We start from the raw sequence: 17,214 nt of genomic DNA, 5'->3' as shown, positions 1-17,214 counted from the left end.
ATTTGAGTAACCCTTTCAGCAAAAAGACATTAAGGAATTGAATGATGAAACACTTAACTTACTTAACTCAATCTTTGTGGCTGGACTTTCTGAGGTTCTTGGCACATTGGTCAAATCTCTATTGGGCAGCAAAAGGTGCCAAAGAAGTAGCCTTCCTAAGTAACTAACTGTTAAAGATCCTAGAAAAAGATGAAGAATCTAGAGTCACCTGAGTCTTTCTTAGATTGTCAGGAGAAAACAGTCAAACTAACGGTCCTACCCCAACTGATTCTTCATCTCAGAATCAAAAGACCTGTTTTTTTTTTTTTTTCTTTTCTCTCTCTCTCTCTGTGTGTGTGTGTGTTAAGCATACAGGCAATTGCAAAAAGGACCGGTTGTTTTTTGACTTTGTACTGGGGATTAAACCCAGAGATGCTTAAACCCTGAGTCACATCCCCAGCCCATTTTATATTTTATTTTGAGACACAGTCTCATGAAGTTCCTTAGGGCCTCACTAAGTTGCTGAGACTGGCCTTCAACTTAAGTTGAAGACCCTATTGTCTCAGACTCCGAAGTTGCTGGGATTACAGGTGTGCACCACCACACGCAGCATCAAAAGGACTCTCTTGGGGCTGAGGTTGTGGCTCAGTGATAGCGTGCTCGCCTACCACAGCATGAGGCACTGGGTTCGAGCCTCAGCACCACATAAAAATAAAAATAAAGATATTGTGTCTACCTAAAACATAATTTTTTTTTAAAAAAAGGAATGTCTTTTAAAAAAAGAAAAGAAAGAACTGTCTTAAATACAAATGCTGGCTACAACTAAACCTGATAGGGTTACTTTATCCTTCCCTTTCATACAAAATGAGGGGTGATCAAAGGATATTCAGAGGATATTTTCCCTACTTAAAACTAGCCAGCTAAGAGAATTAGGTATTAGAATTGGGAATAAACTAGTCAGAGCTCTGGTTGACTCTGTCCTTAACTTTGACACACTTTCAACATCCCCTCCTCAGAGCTCTGAATTCATCCAGATGGTTTAGGCTTCTAACCAACTTATGACAGTTCCCAAATCTCTACCCACTTCTTTCCAATTAGGCCCTGTCTCAGGAAGTCACTGTCTTATTCATCTGGTTGGGTACCATACATCTTTTGGGTAGGGAATTTCTGGGAGCACATCAAACCTAAATCTTTTTCTCCCCAAAGGGGGAAATGACACTAGAATTAACCTCACTAGAAGGCTCTGGGCTTATAAAAGTACTCCCTCTCCAAGCACCCATCTATTTGTCAGCCTCATTAACCCTCCAGAAATTGCCCCAGAGCCTCTGTGGTATATTCCAACACTGACCTCACCCATATACATAACATCTTCAGTTAAAATCCTGTGGATCATAACAAGTCTCTCCCCCAAATCAAGCAATGAACCCCCAAGTCCCAAGGTGTTGGCTGGCATACAACCCATAGTGGAGGACTTTATACATAAGAAACTTGTTCCTTTGCCGGGCACGGTGGTGCATGCCTGTAACCCTAGCAGCTTGGGAGGCAGAGACAGGAGGATCTTGAGTTCAAAGCCAGCCTCAGCAACAGTGAGGTGCTAAGCAACTCAGTGAGACCCTGTCTCTAAATAAAATAAAAAACAGGGCTGGGGATGTGGCTCAGTATCTGAGGGCCCCGGAGTTGAATCCCTGGTACTCCTCCGCCCCCCCCAAAAAAGAAACTTGCTCTTTGAACCAGCCCCTGCAATACTCTCATCCCACCTGTGTACAAACTTAATGAAAGATGATGGAGATTTGCACAGAATCTCAGAGCCATTAACATCATAGTAATTCCCTGACATCCAGTGTTCCTGACATCCTGATGTTCCCTGAGAGCCAATACTTTTCAGCTGTTGACTTCTGTAGCACTTTTTTCAGTATACCAGTTCACTCTGACCCTCAAAGCCTCTTCACTTTCACCTGGAGATGTCAACAATATACTTGAACAGTCCTTCTCCAAGGGTATTCAAAAAGTCCCACCTATTTTTCTCAAATTCTCTGGACTAAATTAGCTGTTTTCTCCTTCAATATGATTCAACCTTCTTCAGTATGTGGATGATCTGTTTTATGTTCCCCATTCGAACAGTATCCTAACAGTCAACAAAATCCACTTTTTCCAAAGTCTGTCCTCCATTGGGCATTAGGTCTCAAAGGAAAATTTCAGTTCTGTCAGATTTATATCAAATTTTGGGGTCACCTGTTAACACTGGAGGATCTGGCTCTTGACCCTTCCTGACTTCAAGGAACTTGAGCTTTCCTTCTTCCTCACACTAAAAAGACAGGTTACTACTGAAACTATCTACCAAATTTTTCTTTGATGTTCTAGCACCTTTAAAACTTACAAAAAAAATTCCTTTCCTGCCCTATCCAATGGACCTCTGGTAATCCTTTGAGTATATAGAAAAAAAAAACAACAATTGACCTTAGCCCCCACATGGGACACTCCAATTATAAGCTCCCTCTCCATCTGTTAATTAATGGGAAGGAAATGCTCTAGATTCCTAATTCAACTAAACAGAAAACAGAACAGGCCAAAAGGGTACTAGAGTCAGCAACTAGACACCAAAGTCCAAGGATAAATTGCCTCCCTTAAGGGAGTTGTTACCCCTGTTATTTTCACTGAAGCCACAACAAAGATTGTCATGGGATCTTTCCTTACCATTTATGTTTCTCACTCTGTGGGAAAACACAGAGTGTTAAGGAGGAAAAAGTCCTCCTTAACACTCTCCTCCCAACACCTCCCTCTAGCTGCATGACTAATTATGAGATCCTCTTCCTCTCCTCACTTCAACTCACAATTACCATTGAAAGTTTCTTAACCAGGCTAACCTACTTCATATCTCAGATGATGATCTTCCTCATGAGTAGATTGCCTCTATCAATCAACTCATTGCTTCCTGAGTAGATCTACATGAAACCCTTTTGTCTAATACCAAATAAAACTGGTTTGCAGATTATATTAGTCAGATATCCATCACTGTGACAAAATACCTGAGAAAAATCAACTTCAAAGGAAGTTTTGGCTCATGGTTTCAGAGGTATTAGTCCATGGTCAGCTAGCCCTATTATTTGGGGTATATGGCAGAATAATAGATCATGGCGAGGGTGAATGGCCTGTTGAGCTCACGGTGACCAGGAAACAGAGATAGCAAAGAGTCAGGGTCTCCTTCAAGGACACACTGCTAATGACCTAACTTCTTCCCAGGAGGCCCTAACTCCTAAAGTTCTGCCACCTCCCAACAGTGCTACAGACTGGTAACTAAACCTTTAACACATGAGCCTTTGGGAGACATTTAATATTCAAACCATAGTGATAAACAAGATAAAGTCAAGCAGAAAGCATTTATTGAGTCGTATTTTAAAGATGATGAAAGACAGACTAGCTTATGAAATTTTCCTTATAACAAGGTGATTAAGAAAGAAGAAGAGAAAAGAAAATTGCCTGGGCACATATGTAAGAAATATGAAATTTATTATGCAGATATACTAGCAGGAGAAAAAGAAAAGGTAGCTTCCTTCTCAAGACAATGATTTCACTTGCATCCAATACACCAGAGAATTTCTGGGAAATTGGTTTTCTTTTCACACAGACTTGTATGGAAAAAAGATTACATTAAGGAACATCTTGATCTTTGCCCTCCTCCAAAAAGATGGCAGCCTTACAATGTAATGTTCTCTCCAAAAGGCAAGGAACAGAAGACATGGATGTTGAAGCAAAAACAGAAGGATAGAGGACTTTTTTTTCCCCCTTTTAGTTATTTAAAGTTGGTATTAAACATAGATTTTTTTTGATCTTATGTAAATTTATGAATCAGTTTTCCGTTAAACATTTTCTAAATGGCATTTACCTACCAAAAAACTAACAATCTAAAAAGTGGGTATGTTTATATTTTCTTGCTTTTGTACCTTTAAAATAATAAGGTGCTTGCCAGGCACTGTGGCACACTCCTGTAATTCCAGCCGCCAGACATGGGAAGCTGAGGCAGAAGGATTGCAAGTTCAAAGCCAGCCTTAGCAACTCTGTGGTAAACAACTTCAGGATACCCTGTCATAAAAGAAAAATTAAAAGGGCTGGTGGTGTAGCTCACTGGTAAAGTGCCCCTGGTTTCAATCTTCAGTACCAAAAACAAAAACAAGAAGGTGTTTTCATTTTGCATTCTAACTTAAGAGTTGTTTATTTACTTTGTTTGGTAATTACAGTTTTGAACACACACACACACACACACACACCATAGCATTGCTCAGCCCTGCTTCCTCTCCTGGAAAATGGCCTTCTTCATGACTGTACTTGATCTACAAGAATACCCTTGTCTAATAGAATATAATTGGTTTACAGATGGATCTTATCTCAGAGGACACAGTGGTCACTATCAAGTTAGATATACTATAGTCTCCTGTGACAAGGTTATAGAGCCTGGGCCCCTTACTGAAGCCAGATATGCACTAGCAGCTGATCTCCATACCTTCACCAGAGCACACCTCCTAGCTGAGGACGAGGAGACAGACCATGAACCTTCATACAGACTATAGGTATGCCTTTGGGGCAGCACGTGAGTTTCAGCACATTCTGGAAGCAGAGAGCATTTTTCACTTCCTCAGGAAAACAAATATAAAATAAAACCATGTCCTTGTCCTCTTGGAAAAAAAACCAGGCTTCAAAGGCTATAACTGTCATTAAAGTCCAGGGTCACTTCTCTACAGATAGAAGAAAGCAAAGGAAGCAGAAGCGCCAAGGGCTCTGGTTACAATTAAAGTCCAGGGTCAATCCTCTGTGCAGACGGAAGAAAGTAAAGTTCTTGCCAAAGTGGCTGCCTTACAAGAGGCCCACGTGTCATGGTCTCTAAAATGTTTCCAATTTCTATCGCCTCCCTCCCGGGCTCCAGATTTATACCATAGTCTATAAAGGGCCCAAGCCACTTCTCTCATGGCCAAAAGGGGGAAATAGGAAAAACAGGGATATTCATTTGATAAAAGGTAATATCCTTGGGTGGGCCCAAATTGGTGTCCTGTCCTCTCAACCACACTATAAAAGGGAATTTTGTCCCCCCCCACCCCCCCCCCCTTTTTTTTTTTGGTGGGGGGATGTTATCCTTTACTCCTGACTTGACTTAGTGGAATACTAGCAAGATGATCCAATGGGGAAAGCAATATTATTGGAGGCCCTCACACATTGTTGCTAAACAGACATATCAACTTTTAAAAAAATGTCTGTAGTATAACCTCAGGAAGTGACTTCATGTTTCTATGGGTTATTCTCCCTTGCTAAATGTTTCTTTAAAACCTGGCAATTAGATTTTATTCAACTCCCTGCTTCACACACAAATTATGTTGGTCATTGTTTCCATGTTTTCCCATTGGGTTGAAGCTTTCCCTTGCTAGTAAGCTACTTTTGTTCCACCATGTGTTTCTGCCTTGATGTTCTGCCTTGTCCCAGACCCAAAAGCAATAGAAAAAAGTGACCATGGATTGAAACCTCTGAAATCAGGAGTCAAAATAAACCTTCCCTATTTTTAAGTTTATTTTTCATCTGATTTATTTGTTACAGTGACTGAAAGCTGACTAACACAGAAACCTTCCTTCATTATCGCAAGGGTTTCATTAACATTCTACAACATAATGGTAACTCTGTTAAACATCCCTCAACGTTGAGCTCCTGAGAGGTGAAAATAACTTTTACAATTTAAGGGCCTGAGATTACATTTATTGGAAAAGACACTAGCTTAAAGATTCCCTTCATTTCCACTGGAAGTGACCTTAGTAGGAACTCTTAACTATCCTATATATAGCTTAATTAAAGGGTACAGACTTGGGGATTAACACTTCTCATTTTAAAAAGCTCTTGATTTCCCTGCCAAGTCAACTCCTCACCCCATCACTGATACAAAAACTCAAGTTGAACAGAACCAGATGCTGAGGATAAGAAGTAGGTGATAGTTGAGGTGGACAGTGAGCCTAAGGGCCCCCAAATGATTCTGCTTATCCTGATCCTTTTTATTAGTATTCTTTTAAAATATATATATATATATTTAGTTGTAGAAGAACAAAATGCCCTTATTTTACTTTACTTTATTTAGTTTTATGTGGTGCTGAGGATTGAACCCAGTGCCTCACACGTGCCAGGCAAGTGCTCTACCACTGAGCCACAACCCCAGCTCCTATTAGGATTTTTTGGTTCTTTCCTCACCAGTCTGTACTCATAGAAGGACAACATCATTATTCAAATATCTCAACACTGGCTTCCATAGCAATCTTACCAATTGCTGGATTTGTCATGTGTTGCCTTTTGATTCTTTCCCAAGGGATAATGACCCAAATGTTACACCTATAACTAATTTTCCTCAGTTTTCCCCTTTTATGTATCTCAAGAGGTCACCTAATCAATTCATCTGTATCCCCTCATATCCCCTCTGTTTTTTTCCTTACCCTTCCTGAATGCTTTATATGTAGCAATCCCATGGCCTACAATCAAAAAATTGAAAGACTGAGTGACAGAGCACTGACATCTGCCTGCTCAACATTTTTCTACCTGTCAGCACCCATTTCCACTAAATTCTTACCAGAGACTTGTTTTAATAGGAGAGACCCATTACACCAAATCCCCTTGTGTACAACTCATTCAGGTTCTGGTCTCTCGAATACCTTCACATTCTTTCCAAATTTTTTCTGTCTAATTTTGCCTCACCTCTGGGATATCTCTAATACTGATCATTGGTTTTACAATCTCACCAAACTTTTATCCAAAAATGAGCCTCTTAACTTCTGGAAAATGTCTAGACAAAGATACAATCCTCTGGTTACATCTTTGTATATGGCTACGATAAATACCCTTGGGCATGTGACTGCTTAAACTCCTGGAAGATTAGAAGGATAACATTTATTGGGGTGCTTGACCTCCCCCTTTTTCATTCTTCCATTAATGACTCAGTACCACCCTATAAGAATCCCCATTCTTGTCAAAGGAGGGACCATTCTATTATAAATTGTTATCCAGACAACTTCTCAGATTATGAGAATGACAGCTGTTGGCATTCCCAAGGATGAGATTTACCAGGAGAGGTCAGTTCTAGGGCTGGCTTAGATTTAGAAGAATGTTGGGATCCTGGCTAGGATTCGGCACAGCCTGGGATGAATAATGATCAGAAACTTTTCCTATGCTGTGAACAGAATCATCCATTATACCACAGAGGCCAGGAGAGCCCAGCAAAGGTTTTTAGATTTCTTTTTTTGTTGTTTTCTTTTCTTTCCTTCCTTCCTTCCTTCCTTCCTTCCTTCCTTCCTTCCTTCCTTCTTTCTTTCTTTCTTTCTTTCTTTCTCACCAGGGGATTAAACCCAGGGGCACCTAACCATTCCAGGCCCTTTTTATTTTTTTTTTTTTTTGAGGCAGGGTCTTGCCAAGTTGCTTAGGGCCTAAGTTGTCAAGGCTGGCTTTGAACTTGTGATCCTTCTGGCTCAGCTTCTCAAGTCTTTGGGATTATAGGCATGTGCCACCCGACCCAGCAAAGATCTTTAGACTCTTTTGCTCACACAGTCCTGGATAACTGCGTTGCATTAGGCTACCTCTTTCTTGTGCAGCATGGAGTCTGTGCTGTCCCAAATACCTCATGTTGAACTTAGATAAGTACTGCTAGTCAGGTTGAATTGGAAACTTCCAAAATCTTAAAATTGGTTAACTCCTTGAAAAGAATACCATCAAAAGATATTTTTAGCTGAATACACTCCCATTTCTCAGATATTTTCAGCTGGCTACCCCGGCATTGGTTCTCTCCTGCAATCTGCCTGGCAGTTTCTCCCTGCCTCAACTAGGACTAAGCATTTGCCTCCTTTTAAATACCATTCTAGCTGGGTGCAGTGGTGCATGTCTGTAATCCCAGCAATTTGGGAGCCTGAGGCAGGAGAATCACAGGTTTAAAGCCAGCCTCAGCAACTTAGCAAGACAATGTCTCAAAATAAAACATAAAAAGAGCTGGGATGTGGCTTAGTGGTTAAGCACCCCTGGGTTCAATACCCAGTATAGAAAGAAATAGCAGAATCTCCAAGAAGGAACCTACATGGCTTCCTGAGCCTGAATTCGTAATGGACTCTGGTAGCCATTTGCTGATTGTGAAGTCACACAAGTACTCTGTTCCAGAAAGAACCACAAAGTAAACTTTTCAGCACTTGCTTGGACATATTCTTGTTTCAATTGGCAAGATAAACAGTCTTCCGAGTCCCATTTTGTCAACTGGACACCTAACCAGTGAGCTGTGATTTGTACTTAACCAATCAGGACTGAGCACTTCTCAAATATTTGCATCCACATTGATGTAAGTGGACCACAATGAGAACCTAGGTGGGAGCTTTATATAAGCCCTCTCTCTCTGTTTGAGTACCCTTTTCTTTTGTACCAAAGGCAACATCTCCCTGGTTTGCAAATTGGTTTCCTTTTTTGAAATAGAGTCCCCCCTACACTTTTTATTTCTTGAATTATTTCCTAGTGAATTTTTGTGGACATTGGCTATTACTTTTTGGCTAAGGTGTTCCTTAGAATCCCACTCAAATTTCAGTTGTGTAAACATTTATGTTTCTGAACTGCTCCTTGTTTGAAAAACACTTAACTAAATGCATCCATTGGGATCTTGTCAGGAAAAAGCCCACTCAAATGAATTTAATGGAAGAGAACTTAAGAATGGGACTAAGAGATATGGGCATGGTTACAGGAATCAGTAACGGGATGGTGAAGCACACAGAGACTATGGTAGTCAGGAGCCATTTCCACTCCTGGGCCTCTAGTTTTAGGAGGAAGAACCAATGTTACAGAGTCAGGAGGAGCAGACATCATAAAAGAAGGGCTGCCCAGTGGGAATAGCATCTATGAAGGTTAAATAGCCACTTTCAGAGGCTTGGCAAGGCAGGGCGTGGCGAGGGATAAATTCCCTAAGCTTTCTGTCCTCCTACCTCTATCTCCCCTCAGGCCTCCCAATCAAAAGTCACAGCTAAGATGGCCTGGTTGATACAATTCCTAGGAATTAGCCTCCAGGGCACAGAGCAGCACAGAGAAGTGTGGAGAATAGATCTGGGAATGACTGAAGCCTGTGGAACTCATCAGAATTTTGAAGTAAGTAAAAGTTTTATACATGAACTCTGTTCTCTCTGAGCACCAATGCTTTGTTTCTCTCTCTCTCTCTCTCTCACACACACACACACACACACAAACACATATATATTTATATTTTTCTTAGCTATTTGGATAGTCTATTGCCATATATCTGACTTACAGCTTTGTAGTCATCATGTTTGGATTGATACTGGGAAATGACAAGGTTATGCTTTATATAGCCATAAAGATGACAGCATACATTTTAATATTCTAATATTGTTAACATCAATCTGACAGCACAAAATCAAACGTTTTTTCCTAAGTATGGAATAGAGAAAATTCTCCAAGGTTGCTTACTCAATCCAATTTTGTACACCATTATAAAGGAGAATTGGTAGTACATATATTGTGTGCAGTATAAATCTCCGATGCTCAACTAAAAGTGGCATAGGCCTCTGCTATTGTGGAGTTGAAGGAATCTTTCAGCATTTCCAGGAAAATAAAATTAGGATACCTGACTCCATCCTGCACAAAAACCCCACAAAATCAAGTTTGTGTTTCAAAACAGAAGAAAGGTTATTTTCCCTCTGCTGTCAGAATTTTGGTAGTGGCTTAAGCTCAGTTGGCTTGAGTGACTTGATTCTGCTCCCTTTATTGACTGCCTACTTCCCTATTTCAGTTCCTCACTTCCATTACTGGTGCTTTCTTCTCCTCCCAAATAAATTTCTTGCATTCTAATTCTTGTCTCAAGGTTGGCTTGTGGAGGAACCTAAATTAAGAAAGGTGATTTCAATTACTACTTGCACAGATCTATAAAAGTCTATCTTCCACTACTTTCTAACAAATTATTTTTATTAAGAATTGAAAATCTCCATAGAATTTCAACTTGATCACTTACTGACTACCTACCATTTTCCCAGTTTTACTTCTGACACTATTTTAGCTGTGTGTTTCTGAAGCTCTTTCCCGTATATTTCTTTGTTTTCTCTTTCTAAAACTAAACCAAGGACAGACTGCAAAAAGGAAACTGTACCCTGATAAGAATGTGCTGAGATATGTTATTTAATTTAATCCTCCACCCATCCTGATAGACAAATCATATGGATTTTAGTAATGAGATTTGTTTGGATGTTTATCTACTATAACAAATTACATACATTTATAGAAATTTATAGATGTTTCTAGAACCTCCAGTACTATTTCCTTGCCTTGTTTCATTATTAAAAAATAAATATGATTTCTTATCTTAGCTATTATTTCCCTAGAAACATTGTACTACTAATTATGACAAGTAGTAAATAGTTTTTATGAAAGATAAATAGTCTTAAGCAATGAATTATCAATTACTGCTTAGGGCCTGTAACTAAGCTCTATGCCAAACCATATCAGTGCATTTTAAATTTAAAGGATAATAGTAGAAACAATTAACAATTAAAATGTATCAAAATTATTGACTGGTAATAACTTATTTAAAGGTCAATTACTAATTTTCTTTTCTTGGGCAAACCAGGTTGGGTGGCAATTTATAAAACTGATCATGTGAATTAATATAGTAAAAACAGTGAGATTTCATAATAAAATATTAATAATCCTTAAAGAAATGGTGTTTTTAAAATTTGATTAGTATTATAGTCAAAATTCTTTCTGAGGTTTCTGAAAACTAAGCACACAAATAAATATAACCAAATACTGAAATATTATCAGTCAAAATAATTCACAGGGCATCTGTGTAATCTGTGGAAACAGGAGGCAGTTGACATTACAAAGTAGGCAAGTGGACAAATACACATAGAAACACATGCCTTTAGTGTTTTTTCCAAAATGTATTTTTTCTTTCTTTTTTGATACTGGGAATTGAACTCAGTGGCACTCAATCATTGAGTCACAGCCCCAGCCCTATTTTGTATTTTATTTAGAGACAGGGTCTCATTTAGTTGCTCAGCACCTTGTTTTTGCTGAGGCTGGCTTTGAATTCACAATCCTCCTGCCTCAGCCTCCTGAGGTGCTGGGATTATAGGCATGTGCCACAGCACCTGGCCAAAATGTATTTTTTCTTGACCTTAATTAGCAGGCAATAAATGGTCCATAAAATTCTAATTTGTTTAAAACAGAGGATATAACTCATTAAAACCTTTTCAGGCAAAGTTCTACTTCAAGAAAAATAAAGCACCTTTGAATATTCACATACATTTGGAAAATGTATGGTAAATCCCTAACTGCAGCACTTGGAGCTTAAATTATTACTGTCAGGAACAGATTGTGTTAATCTGAACTAAAGGTAAAGAACTCTAAATTTTAAAAAGTTTGCTTGATATGTGTAATAGTTTGCCTGATATGTGTATGCTATAGGTAAACTTAATAAAATAGTGGAAACTTATAGTTTTAGTAACAAAATAAAGGTACCAGAAAATTTTTATTTTGTTTTATTATTAATAATTGTGGTAATGGGGATTGTACTCAAGTACATCACAGAGCTGGGCTAGAAAAATTTTAAATTAAACATTTTATTTTAATTTAACTTTTAAATAGATTATTCTCATGGTTCAAACCTCAAAACATTTAAATATAAATGGAGTGAAAAGTCTACCTCCTATGCCTCCTATTCATTGAGTATGCATATTTAATAGTAAGTTTGTCCTAGTTTTACATACATATAAGCTAATAAATAATTCTATATCATTTTATGCTGTTTTTCACTTAAGAATATCTTGGAAATCTTAATATCAAAACATAAAGAGCAGGGTATAGTGGTGTACAATGTAATCCCAGCAACTTGGGAGGCTGAAACAGGGAGATCTCAAATTTAAGGCCAGCCTCAGCAAATTTCCAAGTCCCTCAGCAACTTAGTGATACCCTGTCTCAAGATAAAAAACAGAAATAAATGGGATGTACCTCAGTGCTGATGGGTTCAACCCCCAATACTAAGTGGGGGGTGGAAAGAGAGAGAGAAAAAGAAAGTTTATTCTTGTCTCACAGTTTTGGGGATCCTAGTTCCTGATTGGTAGGTCCTGTTGACTTGGGCCTTTGGTGAGGCTGCAGCACATAATGGTAGGAACACATGGCAAAGCAAAACCGCTTATCTTATGGCCAGAAAGCAAAAAAGAGAAAGATAATCAGGGTTTCACAATCTCCTCAGTGATCCCTCCTCCCCCTGATGACTTACAGGCCTCACACTAGCCCTAAATTCTCAAAGATTCTACCATTTCCATATGGAGCTGTCCTGGGAACCAAGCTTGGATCTTTGGGGTTACTTATCCAAACTGTAGCACTATAGGAATACCTTATCATTTCTTACATATGGAAATGTCTCTTTAGGACAAATCCCTAGAAGTGAAATCGGAGATTCTGAGTATATATGCATTTTTAATTTTGAGAGATACTGCCAAATTCCCTTTTCCCTAAAGCCTAGCCAAAGTAGTTATGCCAGAATAAACTAATGCTTTTCCATTTAGAAATACACAATAAAAAGTAGGTTACCTATTAAAGAATTAGAAAGAAAGTGGGACAAATTTATCCAGCAACTTGCAGAGCTCATTTTCACTCAAAAATACATTCAAACAGAATTTCTTGAGGATCTATCCTGTGCCAAGAGCTTTTAGGCACTTGGGATACATTCACAAACAAATCAGACTCACATTCCTGCCTGGGTGTGGAACTTACATTTGAGTTCTACATTTTGGAACTCTCTGCTTCTTCCTGAGAAGCCAGTTAAATGTCAAAATCCTGAAAATGATCTATTGAGATCCTGAGCACCGGTTCCAGACATATGCTACAAGTGTTATTTAAAAACTAGAGGCACTGTTGCATATGATTTCGTAACTCTCCATCAGGTCCTTTTAAACAACACATTGGTGAGAGAACTCTTTTTATCTGACTCCATCTGCTGTTGGTAGTGATCAGCATACTGTGGGCATTGTGGTATCCTCTGAGATTAGGTTGTGAAATAGGAAATGGAGTTACAAGCAGAATTGCAAGTGTAGGTAAACTGTTCGTTTCTATCTCTTGCTGAAACTAAGGGTGCCCAATTCAGGTTTGGGGAGTAGGCAAGACAAGGTTATCAGCACATTCCTATCAGGGCACAGTTTCCTTTTTGCAGTCCGTCCTTGTTTAGGTTATAGAAAGAGATCACAAGAAGATTCCATGGAAAATAGTTTTAGAAGCAGACAGCAGCGATAATCTATTGTGCTGAACAAGGGCATGGAAAAGGGAACATGTTAGAAACTAAGAAAAGATGATAAATGTAAAGGGAATAGCAAGTGCAAAGATACAGTATAGTCTCAGGGTTATTTTTAAAAATTCTTAATTTAAGCAACTTTCTAAGAGGAGAATATCTTGAAAAGTTAGCACCCATTAGATTTAATTGACTGTTGGCTACAGCTGTCAAAGTGTTGTCAACATCCCAGTTGATTTTTCGCCCCCTGGGGAATACAAGGAATTGAACCCAGGGTCTGGCATGAGCTAGGCAAACACTACCACTGAATTACATCTCCAGTCTCATCTTGGTGGATTTTTTGCATCATTTAAAGGACAGTGGGGCCCGGTGCAGTGGCATATGCCTAACATCCCAGCTACTCCAGAGGCTGAAATAGGAGAAACAAAAAGTTTGAGGCCAGCCTGGGCAAGTTAGCAAAACAAGAGGACTGATGATGTAGATCTGTGGTAGGGTGCCCCTGGCTTTAATCCCCAGTTCTGGGGTGGGGGTGGGGTGGGGTATATATATAAATCGATATATTATAAAATGAAGTACAGCAAAAAGGCAACTCCAGAGAATGGTTCTTGAACCATATCCTGGTTTTTATTTTTTTCTTTCTGTATTATTAAAATTTCATTCTGGTGTCACAATAAACAAGTGGATAAAGAATGAGTGATTTCTGAAGCCCCAATAATTCTCAGTTTCTCTTCCCAGTTATTAAACTCTACAGCTAGACAAAAGAGACTTTTGTCAACATTCTCATTTAGTCAACATTCTCATTTTATAGTTGAAGTCCACACTGTGAAGCAGCAATTAATGGAAGCCAGGTCTCTCTTCTGATTCCCATCCCAGCAGAGCTCTTTTATCATTCCAACAGGATCACCATCAAAAACCTTCAATGCCTATGATTTCCGGGCTCTATGTTACCATGCAAATGTTGCAAACTGGAATGAGTTTGGACAACGATACTGGACCTTAAAGGGATTGCACTGGTGCTGAGCTTGGAGCCTCGGTCCATGGGTCCCAGGGGTCTCCTCAGCCCTGAGCGAACACAGCTGGTCCAGCACTCTGCTCTGGTCTTCTAGGCCAAGGATAGCTGAGCACAGACCTGGTAATGGACTCAAAGTCCCCAGAGTTCCACTTGGTTCCCCTCAGGCAGCGTGTAGCAATTTTTGAATCTACCAGTGGGATTTCCTGGCCTTTGAACAACTGACCTAAGCCTGGCAGTAGATGCCAGGCCGCCAAGGGAGCGGACAGGGTCCAGGCTCCACTCTTCCCCTGGGCTCCATTCTTGCCACCCTACTACTTCATCTACTTCCCGAGAGCCCTTTCCATTCTTGTCCCCGCGAGCGTTTTCTCAACACTTCCCACTTCATGTTTACAAAGTGCTTACGCCCACTTGGCCGCCAGCTTTCTCGCCCGCTCCAGTCCCTCGCCCCTCCCGCAGCCTTCCCGCCCGCCTCCCGCGACTCTGCCCCTCCTCTCCCGGATCCCGAGGCGCCGCCACCCCGCGCCCACCCCAGCCGTCTCAGGAGTCTCGCGCCCGACCGCGCGGCCCATCACGTGAGCCCGCCCCGCCCCGCCCCCGCCATCACGTGAGCGCGCCAGCCCCGCCCCCGCGCCGGCGCGCTTCGACGTGCCCTGGAACTTACCCTCCCTGAGAGACCAGGCTGCAGGGACGCGCCGGCCGCCTCGGCCGAGTGAACCCTCTCCAGGCTCGCCTAGGTGTTCCGCGCCCACCGTGCTGGCTAAGGAGGGGGTCTCCCGCCGCAAGGCCACCGGGCCCTCGGTAAGGAAGCCGGGTGCGGGTGCCCCAGACGGAGGGCAGGTCGGTGAGGCGCTGCACAAAGGCGCTCCTGGGCTCGGGCAGTGCCCGCGGCGGGCGGCGGGACTGGGGGAGGCGTGTGCAGGAGGCGCGGCGGCGCCGAAGGCGGGAGGTGAGGCCGAGCGCGGCGAGAGGAGTCGGGGCTTGGGAAGGGCGTCCCGGGAGGGGAGGCGGTTGCCAGCCGATTGGCCGAGAGGGTCGGGAGGGTTTAAATGGCCCTAAGTTACGGCTCTTTTGCTCCCTAGGTTTTCTGACTTCCTGTGTGCGGGCAGCCCCCGCCCCCGGGAGGGAGGGTGTCTCCGTTTGCGTGTGCGTGTATGTGTGTGTGTGTAAGTGTAAATGGCCAGCCTGGAGCTGCCCTCCCTGGAGGGCCTCCCACCGCTCTGTTTGCTGGCTTCCTAACTGCTGTAGGGTAGGTGATTCTCTGCCCACCTGGGGCGCTCACCTGGGTCCTCCCCTGGGAGCGTTGACCTTAACACGGGGCGCGCACTTGTCCGCAGTCTGAAGAGGTGCCCCACCCCTAATCGATAGGCTTTTGCTACCCTCCCGCTCTGCTTGGAGGAATCTCCTCAAAGTCCTTGAATTTAAACAACAACAACAAAACCCTCTTTACAAGGCTGCTGCCCTCTTGCCACCCCGGGGTAGTTGCTGGTCTTCCTAGAATGGGTGTCTTCCTAGAATGGGTGTTGTGTCTTAACTTACTGCAGACCCTCTGACAAGAAATGGCCACACGTTCGTCGTTAGAGAAAAAGGCACGGCCTTGGGTTTTAGAAGCGTGTGATGTTTTCCTTTTGCTTGCAGCAGCAGTTTAAAATGCGTTTGCAAAGGCGAAAGCGGGGTATTTAAAGTATACCGTCATTGAAAGTTCTAATGTCATTTCAAGTGAGGTTTATTATGGGCAAAAAAGCTTTCAACACGGATACACGATTGGTTTTGTCTTACTTTATGGTTAATGATGACATGCGGAAGTAGCTTTTATTGACTAGGCACACATTCCTAAAAGGCAGGTCATGTGGAGGAAAGGAATATTGAACTAAGAGTTACTGAGGTTCTTATTTAGATCTGCTACCCAAGTTGTTAAGGTGAGACCTTAGAAGACTCAGAATGTTGCAATAAAAATATTGTTAAAAAGTATTTAGTCCCTGGTACTGCCTCTTTCCTACTTAAAAAGTGGAGAAATGGTGACCTAGAGATGTATTTATTTGTCCATATCCAGTTTTTTAACCTGCTCCCTAAAAGGGTGTATTACAGAAACGGACATCCCTGCTCCTCCTCTCGTCGTCTGAGCACCCAGTCTGGCTGCTGGTGCAATATTTGTCTCTTTGTTTTTAAAATTCCCTTGGAAACTTTTTGGACCAAGATCTGAAAGCCCAAAGCAGTACCTAAGAGTAGTCAGAGAAGGCATAACCCTGATCTGTGCCACCTGAAGAGCAAGCCAAGCTAGCTCTATGTTCCGCTGCTCTAGAGGTGTTTCTTTGTTGGGGGGAAATAAGGAAATAAAGCGTTAATATGACAGATTATATGTGTATGTTTATGTATAAGCACCAGTATCTATTGATAGACTTTTGTTCTATCAATAGAAGCTGAAGATTGCTCATTGATTCTTAATGTTATGCCACCTGTGTAGATTAGTTGTGTTTATATAATCAATACTATATGTATTTTTAGGTTTTAAAATTTACTGTACCACTTGTGATGCAAAGATGAATGTATGTAAGTGCTGTAGAAAAACAGTATTTTATTTGTAGTTAATCATTTGGCTTCTGTTTCATTAATTTGAAAATATTTGCTCAGTGCTTTTTAAAAGTAGGCTGAAGCTTTATAGATTTAAGTACTTTAAGTTATGCAAGTGACATTGCTGAGCATAATAAGGGTCATGATTTCTAAGTGACTAAAAGTGAATAGTGGTAATCTGTAGTCGGTTAAACAGTAGCACTTATGTGAGAAAATGAACATTTTGTGATAAATAGTTGGAGACAAAATTAAGATTTTTATCATACTCTATTTAACAATTTTAGTTATAATTGTGAATATTCACTGTTTTTAAAAGGTATCATGATACCTTTTCATGATATCACATAGCATCATTATACTTCGAATAATTCTT

General features: G+C 41.0%; 1 protein-coding gene across 3 annotated transcripts in view; it reads left to right on the top strand.

Moving 5' to 3' along the window:
• The first annotated feature begins 14,934 nt into the window (after positions 1–14,934).
• The window catches only part of Arhgap12 (Rho GTPase activating protein 12), a 111,612-nt gene continuing 109,332 nt past the window's right edge, over positions 14,935–17,214 (top strand). For all 3 annotated transcript variants that reach the window (XM_046448313.2, XM_046448312.2, XM_046448311.2), the window contains exon 1: positions 14,935–15,071. The gene's annotated coding sequence lies outside the window, so the exon portion shown is untranslated. The remainder of the gene's footprint in view (positions 15,072–17,214) is intronic.

The sequence above is a fragment of the Marmota monax genome, unplaced genomic scaffold (assembly GCF_021218885.2).
Source record: "Marmota monax isolate L192 unplaced genomic scaffold, Marmota_monax_Labrador192_F-V1.1 WCK01_AAM20220418_F8-fsc00066, whole genome shotgun sequence".
In the NCBI taxonomy this organism is placed as follows: domain Eukaryota; kingdom Metazoa; phylum Chordata; class Mammalia; order Rodentia; family Sciuridae; genus Marmota; species Marmota monax.
Note: the sequence above shows the minus strand (reverse complement) of the source record. Positions and strands in the feature narration are given on the sequence as shown.